This window comes from Artibeus jamaicensis, unplaced genomic scaffold (assembly GCF_021234435.1).
Source record: "Artibeus jamaicensis isolate MK-2021 breed Jamaican fruit bat unplaced genomic scaffold, CSHL_Jam_final scaffold_1019, whole genome shotgun sequence".
Lineage (NCBI taxonomy): Eukaryota > Metazoa > Chordata > Mammalia > Chiroptera > Phyllostomidae > Artibeus > Artibeus jamaicensis.
The window spans coordinates 5018017-5034837 of record NW_026522025.1 but is presented as its reverse complement, the minus strand read 5'-3'; the positions used below and the strand labels follow the sequence as shown (position 1 = coordinate 5034837).

General features: G+C 49.8%; 1 pseudogene; it reads right to left on the bottom strand.

Annotated features, from left to right (window-relative positions):
* Nucleotides 1-16257: 16257 nt before the first annotated feature.
* On the bottom strand, nt 16258-16351 carry LOC119061537 (uncharacterized; annotated as a pseudogene).
* Between the last annotated feature and the right edge of the window lie 470 nt (nt 16352-16821).

The window sequence follows — 16821 nt, the reverse complement described above, 5'->3', positions numbered from 1 at the left end:
CTCTGAGGTCTCAAAAGCACCCTTCCAGGAGACCAAGTTAGTAGGGAGTAAGGGGAGACGAGGAGTCGCCCTGGCAGAAAGCACAGTAAGTGCAACAGCATGAGGAGGGAACAAAGGTGGAACACTGAGACAGTGGCAAGCAGTGCCAGATGGCTGCCATGCCGATGCACAGGGGTGGGCAAGTGAGGGGTGAAGTGAGGAGGGAGAGATGGGCAGAGCAGGCCACCAAAACCCTTTTGTACCAAGTAAGGAATGTGAACGTATACTGAAGACAGCCCCCTGAGAAGGTGAGGGATAGTCACATTTACCTTTCCGAAGCATCCCTCTAATGGAGGAGGATTGGAGGGGCTGGACGTGGGACGGGGGAGCCAGGGAGGAGAGGGTGAACTGCAGCTGAGCTGAGTAGCAGTCTTGGGAATGGAGGGAGGGACGGATAAGAGATTCCTTTTTTTGCCCCTGCCCATTTTTAAAAGGAAATCTCCTCAGAGGACAGCACTCTACACTCGGCACAACCTCTGCCGCTGCGTCCTGAATGCCTCCCCACTCACCACATCAACAGCCTACTGAGCACGTGGGTCTGTCTCTCTCATGCCTCCGAATCTAATCTCACCTCCAAAGTCCCCGTTAAAGTTTCCAGAGAAACATTCTCTTCAAGGTCACCTTGCAGGTCACGTTGCCAGCAGCCCTCCCTTGGTCCTGCACTTGCTCTCCCAAGAGTTTATTGACCCCGAGAATCCCAACTTTGCCCTGTCACACAGACCACACACCCCAAGCCCTGTAACATCTGTCGGCTCCATGGCCTTTGAGCCCCGAACTCTGAGAATGAAACAGCACGCAGCCGTGGAGCCCGGCGTGTCCTGAGAAACACACACAGACCTCTGCGGGAAGAAACACATGCCCCCGGAAAAGAATTCCAGACACAAAGAACTAGGGGAAGATGACGGCACTCAATACAACCTGCCCCTGGGGAACGGACAGTCCCTGGGGCTTTTGCTGCTTATAACAAACCGGCCCAGGGGTCCTGCAATTTCCTTTCCCAAAGAGAGTGAGGAAACGACGCATAGAAAATGGGAGAGGAGATGCCGTACTTCTGACTTAAAATGGAAACTTCAACTCTCTTTTAGGATCCCCAGATCGTCCCGTCCCCTCTGCCCCCCGATCTGCCCCCAGACACTGTCCATACCCTCCGGAGGTGATTTCCAACAGTCTGGATCATCGTGGCTGAGACCCCGCTAGCCGGTCGCACGGCACTCTCCAAGAGCTGTGAGTCTCCTGAGCAACAGGCAGGCCCGCCCCATATGAAGCCTGCTGACAATCTCCTCCCCTCCTCCTCCCAAGCTCCCGCCCCTGCTGAGCGCAGGTCCCAGCCTCCACTCAGACTGCCCTCTGCACCCTCCTCCTTGAGCCCCTGTGCCTGCCCGGTGGAAAGGAAGGAAAGAGGCTGCCAGCTGGGGCACAGCCACGTCAAGGGGCCCTGTCCTCACCCACTGGGCTCCTAGCTGGCCACTCGCTTTGCTTCCAGCCACAACCAAACTTAATCACCCCATTTCCAGCCCCTGGCATCCTCCCCAGAGGGTCTCTTGGCTCTGGGGTCACTCCCAGGAGCTGTGAGGCTCCAGATCCCCAGCCTCAGCCAAACAGGCAGCAGGTTTCCATCCCTGTACAAGGGATGAGGTCGGAAGGTGGCAGAAGGCCAGAGAGCTGCCAGCAGCGCCCCAGAGAGATACCAGACCCACCTGCTAGGACTCTTCACCCTTGGGAGTGTTACTTCCCTCTGCCCCACCGCCCCAGGCTGCTGGCATCTGTCAGCTGCTGGCCAGGGGCAGGGTACACTCCTCACTGCCTTAAAATAAGCCACAAGACTTTTCTAAAAGTGGCACCTGCCAAATCCCACCCCAATGGCTCCACAGGATTCAGCTCTTGGACACCCATCCTAGGACTGCTGTAGTCACTACCACCTGAGAGACCACCAGGATTTCCCCTTCTCCCCCTCTCTTCTTCAAGAGACTTAATGAGGAGGCCCTGACACTCATGCTGGACTGCTTACAACAGGGCAGTGAGTAAAGTGCTCGGTGGCTAGGTGATGAAGGGAGAGGTGACCCCCAGGCAGGGGAGCTGGATGAAGTGGATCAAGACTAATAATGAGCTCCTTACAATAACTGAGCACCTACTGTGTGCCAGGCCTCTCTATGGTCCTCTATCTAAGCCCACCAGCAGGTCCCTTGAGGAAGGCAGGTGATGTGCCCCAGGGGACATAGCTATTGAGTGCAGAGCGGCGTTGGAACGGAGGTCAGCCTGACTCTGAGGCCTCTGCCCCTCCTTGCCTCTATTCCACTCACCTCATGTCTAATACTGTCTACCCCTGGGCCCTAAGACACCTGGGTTCTAGGCCTGGTTCTCTGATAAAACGTGCCGCGTGACCTTGGGCACACTCCCTCCTCTCCCCGAGCCTCCCTGCCACAGGGGTCCAGAACGCCAATCTCCACCCCTATGAGCTCAGGCCTTGCCCTTGTCAGCAGCGTAGGGCCTACAAGTGAGAAATCAAAGTCGCACCTTACAGACTGCAAGACAGTCCAAGGATGGCGCGGAGGGTTGGGGCACACCAGGAGGCTTCCTGAAGGAGGCAGTGGTAGAGCTGGTCTGAAGACTGAGAGGGTTTGGGCAGGCTGAGGGACGGGTGAGGGAGAAGCCTCACAGGAACCAAACAGGATGCTGTCGTGGGCAGTGAGGACCTTCGCCTTGCAGAAAAAAGCTGGAATCTGTTGAGGAAGGCCTCGAATGTCAGGCAACAAGGTTTGGGCATCAGGAAGCCTCTGAGAAGGAAGAGCATGCTCAACATGGTAAAAGCCACGCGAACTGAACAGGACAGGGGTCGTGAGACTGGCTCGGACTAGCAAGGAAACCTGCCCAAAGAGGGGCAGCCCGTGTCACTCAATCTCTGGATGCAGGCAGGCATCTGGGACGTCCTCCCGGTTCTCACTGTGCACATGAGGGACTGGAAGCCCACCACAGAGACTCACCGGACTCAGTCTAGTCCCCTCAACTCACAGGTGGATACATTAAAGCCCGGGAATGAAAAGTGAGCCCCAAAGTCACACAGTGAGGAAGTCATCTAGAATTACCACCCCTGACCTCAGGTCTACAGCCCTGTGTGCCCCACCCCACAACAAGGCATGAAATAAGAGAGGCCTTGTCCGGCTCATGTGGCTGAGTGGACTGAGCACCAGCCTGGGAATCGAAAGGACACTGGTTCGGTTCCTAGTCAGGGCACATGCCTGGGTTGAGGGCCAGGTCCCCAGTTGGGGGCGTGCAAGAGGCAACCAATTGATGTTCCTTTCACACATCGATGTTTCTCTCCCTTTCTTTCTACATCCTTCCCCTTTCTCCAAAAATAAATAAACAAAATCTTATAAATAATAATAAGAGAGGCTTCCGTTAGACTTATAAGAGGGTGCCCAGCCAGGTTCAATCAACAGAGGGCTGGATCTTTCTGTAGAAGCCCCTGCAGCCGGCAAAGGGCCCTTTCCTCTCTGCTGTTTACTGCGGAGCTGGCCCTGCATGCCTCCAGCAGTCCCGTTCAGGACGTTACCTCGGTGAATGAGTCCGTGGGTATCTGCCCCCCCTCTGCCAGCCCCCAGACCAGGGCCCTAAACGCAGGAAACATAAAGCACTCCTGCATGAATCAGATTCCTGAAAAGGCAGATGAAGAAGAGGTCTTAGGTGATAGCTAGGTCAGGGGCTCTGAAACCTCGGCCTACATCAGAATCACCAGAGGGCTTGTTAAAATGCAGATTGCTGGGCCCCATCTCCAGTAGAGCTGCGGCAGAGCCCAAGAATTTGCATCGCTAACAAGATCCCAAGAGATGCTGATTTTGCTGGTTCAGCGACCCTACTGTGAGACCCAGTGAGCTAGGTCAGCCCTCCCTCTTCACAGCTGGGGAGAATGAGGTCCAGAGAGTTTGAAGGCAGCCCTTGACTGTCTATCAATATCATCATCATAATCAGCATCATCACTCATTGTCATTATGGCCCTTCTCACAGGCCCAGCACGGTGCCAGCTCGTCAAGTTCCTTATCAGCTTTGGGCCTCGCCCCAACGAAAGGTACTGTGATTATTCTCTTACAGAGGAAAAAAGTGAAGGCAAAGAGTCATCTGTCCAATGTCACACAGCTGATAAGAGTTAACAGCAGGATTTGAACCCTGTCTAAATCTGGAGTTCACAAGTTCAACCACCACTCTACACAACCTGCTTGCAGCCTACACTGCTCAAGGAATTCTCCAGAGGTCCCCAAATCCAGCGGGCTCATCTCTGGTGTGGGATGAGCTTGTGGTGCACTCGGCCCAAAGGCCCGGCCCTCTGGGGTGGCCTACATCTTCAGAAAGCCTGCCTCTTAAGCCCTGTGAGCCGGAGTATTTTCTTCCACACACACTTCTTTTACTACATCGCATCTTTCATTGGGCCCCACCAACAGGCCTTCCCGCAGGAGGACAAATGTCTGGGTTCATTCTTCAGGTTCCATATCCCAGCTCCACTTCCCATTCAGTGACAAAACACAGTGAAATAATAACCTCCATCGATATTCCGCAGTGATACTGCCCTGTCACCATCAACACCAGTCTGTCTTCCGCATCAGACTGGGAACTCACAGGGCAAGGACCTCATCTGAGTTCTCAGCACAAAGCCCGCCCACAGCAAGGGTTTAGTGACTAAGTGAAGGAAGGAAGGAAGGAAGGAAGGAAGGAAGGAAGGAAGGAAGGAAGGAAGGAAGGAAGGAAGGAAGGAAGGAAGGAAGGAAGGAAGGAAGGAAGGAAGGAAGGAAGGAAGGAAGGAAGGAAGGAAGGAAGGAGGAAAGGAGGAAGGAGCGAGGGGGGCGTAGGGGTAAATGAGGGAATGACTGAGTGATTACATAACCAAACTCCCTCTGCGGGTCTTTGAGTCTTCCCAGACAGACCACCGACTTTCTAGGTGGAAGGGGCCTCTGACATCATCCACTCTCAGCACTGTTCTAGCTGAACTTGTCCATGGGCCAGCACCTACAGCTCTTGCCCGGCACACACACTCCTAGGATGCAGCCTCCACTTACGTATCTCCAAGATCGAAGAACTCCACCTAAGGCTGCCTGCACAGTTAAGGAGCTCTAATAGCCGGAAGGGTCTTGCCATCCACCCACGGCTCTGGGTCACTCAGAACAAAACCGCTCCCCTGGCCTGTAACATTGGCAGAGGCGTGGGAGCACATGTCCTGTCCTCAGCCTGGCCCTGGCCTCCCCGTCCAGACTTACTTCTTCTAATCCTCTCACGCCATGACCAGAGCTCCCACTGGTGCCTCACACACCAGGGGTTCCTCTGTTCCTGCTGTCCCCTCCACTCTGATGCCCTCTAATAACTCTACATCCAAACCTTGCTCCCCATCAAGGCCTGGCTCAAATGGCACCTCCTCCAAGAAGTCTTCTGGGCCCCTCCTCAGTGGAAATTACATCCTTCCCCCTCTATATCCTCGATCCCCACACACAAACACACTTCACAACCCTTGATTTCTCTCCCATGCTGTTTTCCCTCTTAAATCGGGCTGATTTGTGCTAATTTCTTCTTGACCTTGAGCGAACTGGCAACAGGAATGGTGTTGATTCATCAGAGTATTCTGCGCCCCGCCGCCCCCAACCAAACACTCAGGGTCTTGATCAGAGTAGGTGCTCAGTGTCCAGAGAATGCAGGCATGAGTCGTTGAATAGGAAAGTGGATGGAAGTAAGAACATGTGCAAATGAATGATAGGATGAATGAACGAATGAATGAATGGCAAGAAGGTTGTCATCCTCTCCTATTTCCCAGCTAAAGACTCCCAGTTCCAAGACAGAATAAAGGAAGTTGTGGGATAAAGCGGGGAGGGCAGGAGGGAGGAACAAAGGAAGGAGGTAGCGATGCCACAAGACAGGAAGTAGAGGTGACCTAAGCATTGCTTCAAGGCCAGGCCCCCTCAGAACCAACCACACACAGTGCTTTCGGGAGAAGCTGGGTGAGGAGAGCAGTGAGAGACTGGTTCACTGGTCCAGGAGAGAGAAGACAGAGTGGTGGGGATGGAGCGGAGGGAATGCTAACAAGTCTTGGAGGCCAGATTCAGGAGGCTGTCTAGCCAGCCCTGAACTCCATCTTGCCCAGTGGGCTCAAACACACCCTCCCTCCCCCTCTCTTACCACCTCCTCCTGTGGGGGACTGAACCCCCCCTTGGACCCAGCCTGACTTCCTCAATCTGGCCCTTGCGGAAAAGCAACTCACAACACAGGCCACTGCTCACACACACAATCGTGCCAGAGTGAGTCAGCAGTAGCTTCACACCCACTGTACTCTGAGTCTTGTGCCCTAGGCCCTCCGCAGGGCCAGCCTTCTCCAACCTGGTGAGAGGCTTGCCGGTCTCAGCTCAAATCCCAGATGCTGCACTCGCCGCCTGCCCAGGCACAAGTGCACCAGGCACCACCTGGGCTGCCTGGAGCCAAGCGGAGGTGGAGGCAGATCTGCTAGGGGGCTGCTGGGGCTGAGGAGGATTCTTCCGCAGGAGGATCCCAGTGACAGCGGCCCTTCTGAGGCCCGGAGGTGAGGGAGGAACTGTCGGTGGCTGGGCCCTTACCCAAGTGGTGGGACACTCTAGACCCAACAGGTTGCAGGGGCGAGGCCGGTGAAGCCGAATGGGGAAGTCAGAGAAGCAAGTTCACCGGGAGTCCAGGCTTCCAAACAGGCATCCAGGTCCCAGAGCAGAGTCCAGTCAGTGCTGGAGGCTGTAGGAGGCTTGAGGGAGGCGCAGGAAGCAGTGGGGCCGAGGCACGGGCGGGGGCGACTGGCTGAGTTCCTGGAGGAGCCTGGTCTCCTCTCCTCCCCTCGCTGGAGTGGGCAGGGAGGGGGGGTGGTGGGAGGGTGCTGGGGCTGGGCAGAGCTCGAGACTCACAAAGGGCCGGGGCACTGCGCTGGCAGCGCTGGCGCCAGACACTCAGCCGTGCCCTGCCCTGCAAGGCAGGCAGGCATCGATCCCAGGTGCTGGGCACAGGCGGAAACCCGGGCAGTGGACCCAGGGGATCCATCGTGGAGCCGGGTAGGGGCTCCAAAGCCGCTCCCTGCCTCTGCTAAACCAGCCCCTCACTGTCTTAAAAAGTAACACTTGCTATTTGTTCACACTTTTATTGAACACCTACTACGTGCCAAACACTGCCGCTGGGTGCTGGGATGAGGCTCTGAGCCAGACACACTGTCCTTGCCTTTATGTGTATCCACTGGGGAAAAAGTGTGAAAAGAACAAAGAAAGTGAATGCCATCTGTTACCTCTCTCCACTCAGAGAATCGCTGTTGATCATTCAAGGTCTCTGCTTCCAGCCAGACTACAGCTTAAATATGTAGACAGTCTGACGGGGGGCGATGGAGGCACCCCTCTTCCTCCTGCCGTGTGTATATGTTGCATAGTATAACATGATATGATATGAAACATATATGATGCAATCATAAGTGTGGAGGAGCTGCCTAGAAAAATCTCCGTCAGCGCTCATGTTTGGGGGACAGGCTCACCTGGCAAACTTAGAAGGGACCCGGGGGTGGCAGTGGTCCCTGAAAAACAATGATTCTGTGGAAGAGGAGCTCGGCAGTCAGAGTGCCTTCCACACGGGGATGGGAGAGTGGGGGGGCCAGTCATTCCAGACACCCCCACGAGCGGCACGTGCTCTCATCCTGCCACAGCATCTCTGGGGAGAAAAGGACGGTTCGAAAGAAGACAGCTGCCATGCTGAGCCGGGCCACACCCAGGGCCCAGCCAGCCCTCCTGGGGGGACCCTCCGGCTGTGTAGTAAGTTAGGGCACTTACCCTTGTCACGTTGCCTGGGCCCTGCTTGCCAGGGCAGGAAGGCTGTGCTGCAGCCTGGGCGTCTCCGGCTCAGCTGCATTGATGCAGGTGCCTCAGCTCAGCCGAGGCCCCAGGTGTCAGCAGCTGCAAATGGCACCTGAGATCGCTTCCCGAGTGAGTCGCATTTAAGGACATTCAGAAACATAGGGAGCAGGTGGACTTTGAGAGGAAGGGGAACCCCCAGACCCGCAGGATGGCTATGGGTTGGCATAAACCATGAATTAATTTTGATGTGACACTATTTGTAATCAGTGGTGAATCCTGGAGATATTCAGGTTATCTATTTCTTTTTTTCAGTGGCCAGCACTGGCTGGGTAGCTCAGTTAGTTACAACATCATCCTGATAAGCCAAGGTTGTGGGTTTGATCCCCAGTCAGGGCCCATAGAAGAAACAACTGATGAATGCATAAATAAGTCAAACAAGCCCTGGCTGGTCTAGCTCAGTAGATTGAGCGTGGGCCTGCGAACCAAACAACCACGGTTCAATTCCCAGTCAGGGCACATGCCTGGGTTGCAGGCCAGTTCCCAACAGGGGATGCACAAGAGGCAACCATACATTGATATTTCTCTCCCTTTCTCTTTCCCTTCCCCTCTAAAGATAAATAAATAAAATCTTTTTAAAAAGTCAAACAACAAATCGATCTTTCTCCCTTCCTCTGTCTAAATAAAAAATAATTTAAAAACTGACCATATAGAATGATATCTTGTCTTGTAATCTCATTTTTTCTCTCAGTGATTATCATAAATATCGTTCTAAGATTTTCTTGTTTTATGAAATGAATATTTACTTTTTACTTTTATTTAAAATTTTTATTGTATTTTTCCATTACATTTAGTCCCCTTATGCCCCCTCCCTGTGCCAAAATGTTTATTGCTACCCAGTATCTCTCCTTATAATCCACTCAAATGTATTTAACCAATTTGTTTCTGTTTGCTTTTTTTAAAAGATTTTGTTTATTTATCTTTAGAGGGGAAGAGAGAGAGAGAAACATCAATGTATGGTTGCCTCTCACGCATCCCCTGCTGGGGACTGGCCTGCAACCCAGGCATCTGCCCTGACTGGGAATCAAACCGCGATCATTTGGTTCGCAGGCCCGCACTCAATCCACTGAGCTACACCAGCCAGGGCTCTTTTTGCTTTTATATATAGCTTTATTGAGATCATTAAAAAATCACACATCTTTATAATATACAATTTGATGAGTTTTTAATCTATATTTTGGATACAGATATGTCCATGAAATCATCACCACAATCGAGGAAATGAAGGTATTCTTCACCCTCAAAGCCTCCTCATGGCCCTTCGCAGTCTCTCTCCAGGCCCACGCTGCCACCACCCCACGCCCGCAGGCGAGCGGTAACCGGCCTCTGCCACTCTGTTGTAGTCTCTAGTTTCTAGAGTTCTATATAAATGGAGTCATACAGTGTGTACTCTTTTTGTTTAGCTTCATTCACTCAGAATAATTATTTTGCAATTCATATCTGCTGTTGCACACATCAATAATTCATTGCTTTGTATTGCTGAGTGGAATGCCGGCTTATCAATACACTGCACTCTGGTTACTCATTCACTTAGTGACGAACTTTGAGTTGTTCCCAGTTACTGGTGTTATGCAAATAAAACTGGTGCGAACATTCATGTTCAACTTAGGAGTGGACATATATTCTCACTTCTCTTGAGTAAATAATTAGGAGCAGAAAGGTCGGGCCATAAATACGTGTTTCGCTTTTTTAAAAAAACCAGAACATGTACTGCACAGCTAGCCGTGGGAACCCTTAAGATGAACTGGATGCCGCCACGGCAGCCCTCTTGGGCTTAGGTGTTGCTCCTTCATGGAATGCATGCCTGCCCTGCAGCAAACAGTTTTTAGGTGCCTCGTTTGCTCAGTGCTTTATGGTTTTTAAACTGCCCAAAATTTTCCAAAATGCTGTTATCATCTCACATCGCCACCAGCGGTACCTGAGGACTCCAGTTGCTCCACACCCTCCCCAGCAGCTGGCGTGTGCAGGTCCGGTTCCAGTCACCCAGCAGGTTCACAGCAGCCTGTCACTGCAGGTTGATTTCTGTCTTCCTGTTCACTGACGTGAGGACTCTTTCTGGGTTCTTTTTAAAGAACCTTTTTTGTATACTTACTTGCCATGATCTGTGTGTCTTCTTGGTAAAATGTCTATTCGAATCCTTCCCCATTTTTAAAAAATTGGATTATTTGTCTTACTGAGTTTGAAGAGTTCTTTATATTTGCAGGAGAATTGAAAGCAGACTCTCCAAGACATGTTTGTATGCCCATGTCCACAACAGCATCACTCACAACAGGCAAAAGGTGGAAGCAGCCCGAGTTCCACAGGCTGATGGATAAAGAAAATGTGGCACATACATACAATGGGATACTATGTAGCCTGAACAAGGGAGGGAATTCCGATGCAGGCTGCAGCACGGAGTAACCTGGGAGACATGATGCCGAGTGAGGTAATCCAGTCACAAACACACAAACACTGTGTGCCTGCACTATATGAGGTGCCTGAAATAGTCAAAACCTTTTTTTTAGGGGGTTTATAACTTCAGCTATTACATGTAGACAATCTGTCTTGAGGTAATTTTTACATTTGGTACGAGGTAAAGATAGAAGTTCATATTTTTACACACGGCCATCCAGTTGTTCCAGCACCATTTGTTGAAAAGGTTTTCCTTTCCCCATTGAATTGCCTTGGCACCTCTGTCAAAAGTCGATCAAGTGTGTGTGTGTGTGTGTGTGTGTGTGTGTGTGTGTCTATTTTTCAGACTCTGCTTTGTTCTATTGATCTATATCTCTGTGTTTAATCTTATATTTTAGATGCTACATTTTCCAATGCTATATTTTCCTGACTGCTGTAACATAATAATACATCTTGAAATCAAGTAACATAAGTTCTACTTTGTTCTTTTTCAAAATCGTTTTGGCTATTCTGAGTGCTTTGCATTTCCATTTAAATTTGAGAATCAGCTTGTCAATTTCTAAAACAAAAAAATAAAGCTCATTTGGATTTTTACTGGGATTGTTTCAAATCTATCAGTTTGAAAGGAATTGATAATAATACTGAGTCTTTGACCTATAAATATGGTATCTCTCTCCATGTACTTATTTTCTCTTTTGTTTCTCTCTGCAGTGTTTTATAGCCTTTAACTACAGGTTTGCCATCTGTGGTCAAATTTATTACTAAGCATTCATAAATTTATACTATTATCATTATACTTAAAATTTTTCGATCAGAATATTGGTAGTATATAAAAACACAATTGATTTTTATGTATTAAGCATGTGTCTTGAAAATCGCTAAACTCACATAGTTTTAGTAGCATTTTGTAAACTCCTTAGAATGTTCTTCATAGATGATTATACCTGCAAATTAAGATCATTTTCGCTTTTCATTTCCAATCTATATGGCTTTTACTTTTTGTCTTGCATGTTTGCCCTGACTAGAAACTTCAGTACAATGTGAAGATCCCAACATCTTGTCTTTGCTCTTGATCTTAGGGAGAGGGCTCGTATTATTATTTTATTCCTATGCTAGCATGGCTAGAAATACTGTAACTACACACAGAACTGGCTGCGAATCACGTAAATACACCCCACGAAACCCACGCTGAAGGCATGTCCAATGCAACTTCCCAGTGGTCACCTCACAAAAGCCCACAGCTGTCGCGACACCACCTAGCACAAGAGGAATATTTATGAAGAAGTCAGAGTAGAAAGAGACAGCACTCTCAACGGACTGTGGTTAAAATAGCTTCAACACAGTCACGTGACCGTGTGACCACACTGCATTCGAAGGACCGGTAGAAGTGTCTGCCTGTCTGCACTAGAACGTGAACAGTGTGGGGACTCACTCATCCGGACCCTACCACCTGACCTGCGTCACATTAACCGAACCCAGTGCTCAGTGAACGCTTGCCCAGTGACTGGAGTGCACAAATGGACCCTGGGCAGAATTAAAGAACTGTGTTTGAATCCGCTCTGCCACTAATAAGCTCTGTGACCTTGAGCATGTTGCTTCATGTCCTTGATATTCAGCTTCTTCATTTGTTTGTACAAGTCTTTTCTAAAACACAGTTGCAGTTTAATGACTTTTTTACCTAAGAAATATATGTATATGAAAATTAAATTGTACTGATTTATACTAAAAAGCAACTAGACTCTATCCCTCTTCTCCCAAATGCCAGTCCTGCTTCCAAGAGGCAGCACTTTTTAACTCTTTCAGCTACTTCCTCTGGTTGGTATCTACATTTTTATAAAGAATGAGTTTCTTCGGCAATGTATTGCTTTGTCAGTTTCAAACCTTATCTATAGCCGTACTTCCATGAGAGATGATACATTAACACATACTACTACCGTAACTCTTCTCTCCCCCACCCGACAGTGTTCTCTCCATGTTTTTACCTCTTCCAAGATTACCTTTGTAAAGTCGGGTAACGCACACTCGTCTCCATTGTTCCATAATCTGTAGACAGTAGTGCTTGACTCCGAACTTCGTAAGATAAGGACATTAAAGCCTTTACTTTGCCCTTTAGCTTCTACCTCTCGGTTTCCCTGTCTGAACTTTATCTTTTAGAGTATGTTTATTACAGCTGGGGATAGTGAAGCAATGGTAGGATAGAAGAAGCAACAGGAGAAAGCCTAGGCAGGGCGGCTTCCACTCTCTGGGAAGTCAGAAAAAAGGGGGGCTTGGAGACAGGGTCAGGGGCCAGCCCAGGATGAGCTGCCGCTACCCACTGCTCCCCTGCTTTCGAGTCTCCTGGGGTCCCTTAGAGTTTAGGAGATGTACCCCTGCGGGGAAGAAGAGAGGGAAGGGAGAGCTCCTGAGAGGGAGAGCACCAATGAATTTAAATCGTCAAGGTTGTTGACAATTAAATTGTGTTCTGTAACTCTAATTAAATCTTCAGCCCTGGCTGGTATGGCTTAGTGGATTGAGTGCTAGCCTGTGAACAGGTCACTGGTTCAATTCCTAGTCAGGGCACATGCCTGTATCTCTCGCATCAAAGTTTCTCTCCCTCTCTTTCTCCTTCTTTCCCCCTTTAAAAATAAACAAGATCTTTAAAAAAAAAATTAAATCTTCAAAGCTTTGACCAGAGATTGACTTAAGACAAAAACAGGGGACTGTGCATAAAAAAATGGAGGGCTCTGTGGAAGGTGACCTCACAGAGTAATCTGATCATAAATTCCTAACTCGGCAGGTCATGACAGGTAGTCCTGTCCCAGGCTTATAACTTCTTGGTGAAAATTTATTTTTGCCTTAAATAAGCCCTGTCCTTTGTTACCGTAAATCAAGGTTAATACATAAACTGTAACCACCCTCAAGAGAGCACATAATCTTGTTAACTATCCCATAATCCAATCCCCCACCTTGCTTTCCCCACCTCCCTATAATCTTTCACAGTTCTCTCCTTAATTTCCAAGGAAAGGAAGGGAGGGAGGGGGGAGGGGGGAAGCCAAAAGTAGCTGCTGGCTGAATCCGAAGCTGGTCTTGCTGTTGGGAGGGGTGCTAGTACACCTGAAATAAGGAAGGAAGTCGCTCTTCCCCTTCCGGCACCTTCTCATCTCCTGCCAATTCCCCCGTCAGAAGAACGTAACAGGAAGTGGACAGGCTAGGCCACCCAGGGAACGTAGTTTGCTGAGTCCCAGTCAGCACAGACCTAAATATTTAAGGGTGAGCTGGAAGGTCGGAGACAGGAAAACACAGACCCAACAACGCGCACTGGCCCGAGATACCCGCATAAATCAGGGAGTTACGAAAGGTATACAGATATCGGAGCACTGCGTTGTGCACCTGAAACTAATAGAATATTATATGGTAACTATAATTAAAATATACATTTTAAATATTTTCATTAAATAAAGACATGTAACTAATCAATCAAGGAGGTGTGGGGTGTGAAAACAATGACATATAGCAAATTTATGTGCTCTATAAAGAACACAGAAGAACTGTGGGTAGGGTTTACTGGCGTGCAGAACCAATCATAAAGAAACAGATAAGGATCAACTAAGTTTTCAAGACAGCACTACTCTCAAAAGAACTACCAACTCGAGCTAAGAGACTGTAACTGTTCAGGTAATAAAATGGCCTTTGGGCCCCTAGCCACCTATGGGAAAATTACTGAGAAATGTCTCAATCCCCAGTTTGGGCACAGTCCCCAACATTCTTTGAGGCCCCATGGAGGAGGATGGAAAAGGGAGGACCTCCAGCAGAGCCCTGCAGAGGCCACAGAGAACGACGCATAAAGGAGCTATTACCCCCAAAATGTTTTCCATCTCCGTGGAAGGGGGCCCTAAACATGCCTGCCTAATGGAATTTCAGCATTGCTAGGAACCACTACCAACTTCTGCGTGTCTCCCGTTCCTTCCCTTTCGGGATAACAGTGTTTACGGTAATGGCCAGGCTCCAGTCCCGCCGTTCGTGGTGGGGGTGGGGGCGCAGCAGGCACCACGCTCCCTTCCACCAGTTCACTTCTCAGGGTTACCACAGGCCACTTCTGGACCTGACTTAGAGAGCTCCTCGCCATCTTCAGAAACACTGCCCCCTGGATGACGTTAAAGGCAGAGGGCACAGCTTGCACAAATCCCACAGGTGTAAGAGACCGCTGAGTCGCCATGCTCTGGGACAAAGAAGTGGGCGCATCACCCCACCTCTGCCCCGTTTGTTGTTGGAAAGTTTGGCTTAAGGTAGGGAAGGGCGTCAGAGCTGGGAGAGCGGGAAGAGACCAGCTGCTTCCACCCATCCCTCCTAGAAGCAGAGACCACGCCCCAGAGAGGGGAGGGGACTTACCTGAGGGCACAGAAACCTGCGGGACTGCAGCCAGAACCCAGGCCTCCTGACTCCCCAGTGCGTTATGAGTGGGTTTCCCCCTCCCAGGCTCATGGGCACCTCCTCCCTTCTTCCCACCGCCGCCCCTCCCTAGAGCCGGGCCATCAAGCTCTCAGAGGCCCCCACAGGCCCTGCCTTGGCACTCATGCTGCCCATTCCTATTTACTTCCTAAAGCACCCCCGCAGTGTCTGACCCCTAGAAATTTTAGACATCCCAAGGAGAATAGCTGCTTATAACCATTTGCTAATTACGCGTATGGATGTCACTTAATTCATTTAGCTAATTAGCCACTCGATGAGCACCACGCTCCAAAGAACCGTAAAAGACAGGCATATGGTGAGGGAAGGGGGTGGCCGCGTGCTCACGCAGCACGCAGGGACAGGGGCGGGGCTGCAGCTCCCCCCGCCCCAGACGGGTGGGGGGAGGCAGCTTAGTGGCGCCCGACACGCGGCTGCCGCTGCCAAAAGCAGAATTACAGGTCTCCACTGATGGTGCTGGGAAAACACACACGGGCGCGCACACAGACCAGCACATGGACGTATATACACGCACGTTTGTGTTTACGCTCATCCACACTCAGGTGTTCAAATACATAGCACGCACATGCCTGTGAGCCCAGCACACAGGCACATATGGACACGTGTGTGCACGCATGGGCTCATGTGGAATCAATCCACAGAAATTGTTGTTTTTTTAAGTGACTAAGTTAAGCCTTTATTGTAGTTGTTCTTCAAAAGAAGGGTATTTCTGGTTGGTTCTTTAACACGGGGGTGGAGAAATCTATCTGGAAAGGAATGACAAGGGTCATACTTCAAGCTCAAGGTGAAACTGCTCCCTGACCCTTACTGCACTCGAAGTGAATGCTGCCTATCATTCCCTTTTCTTTTTTTCTTTTAATTTTTAGCCAATCTTTTGGGGTAACATTATTTCATAAAATTATGTAGCTTTCAAGTGTACAATCCTATAATATGTTCTCTGTATATTGTATTATGTGTTCATCACCCAAAGTCAAGTCACAGAAATTTCCTGAACCAAGTTCAACCTCAGGTGGAGGCTAGACAAAGGGAATTCTCTGTTGTCGTGCCCAACTTTGTGCCAAGCTCAGTGCTTCGCCCTTCCACACACGTTCCTTCATTTACTCTTCATCTAGCCCACAAAGAACGAGTTATATTCAGTTTACAGATCAAGAGACTGAGGATCAAAGAAGCCAAGACACTTGCCCAAGGCCACACAGCTGGATTTTTATCTGCTTGTAGTTGGCAGGCTTTTGGAAAAATATCCTCTTTTGGGGAGACCAACTACTTAAGGACTGAAAATGGGGTGCTCACAGGCCTATGCCACAGGGATGAGAAGAAAACTGAACAGCGATGAGAAAGAGGATACGTGTGAGGGAGGAGAGAGAGGCACACACTTGAGACTCTATTGCAAGGTCCTTCTCACTGGAAAGAGATCGACTGGCCTCAGCCTCATCCGGTGAGTCCATTCTGACGCCAGGCCCAGCACTCAGGACATGGGCTATTTATTTATTTATATATTTTAAATATCGAACACTTTATGAATTTGCATGTCATCCTTGCACAGGGGCCATGCTAATCTTCTCCATATCATCCCTTTTTTTTTTTTAGTATACGTGCTGCCAAAGCAAGAGCGAGAGCAAGGACACAGGCTGTTTAGATCTGAGCTCACAGCCACATGAGACAGACTGCGGCAGAGGCTGTCGCCAGAAGAGCAAGCATTCAACTGCCCGCACCTAGAGCCCCATCTTTCTCATGTCCTAGACTTGCTCCTTCTTCCCGCCCCAGGGAGAGGCTGGGCTCCAAAGCCTACGATGAATCCCCAGACTCCCTGTGAGGGACTCCGGCTTCCTCCCTAAGGCCATCTCCTTGGGATCCTGTCCTGTCTCATCACACCCTCCCTCATCCTCATAATGCTGCAGGCTTTGGCTTAGCCCACAGAACAAGAATGAAAGCGTGTCCAGTTTTAGAGAGGAAAAGGAAAATTCCGACACCACCCCGCCTTCCAGCCTCTTCTTTCACCTCCCCTCATGCCCATTTCTCTAAGTGATAACCGGAGACACAAGTTAGGTCCCCTGTTTAGGGG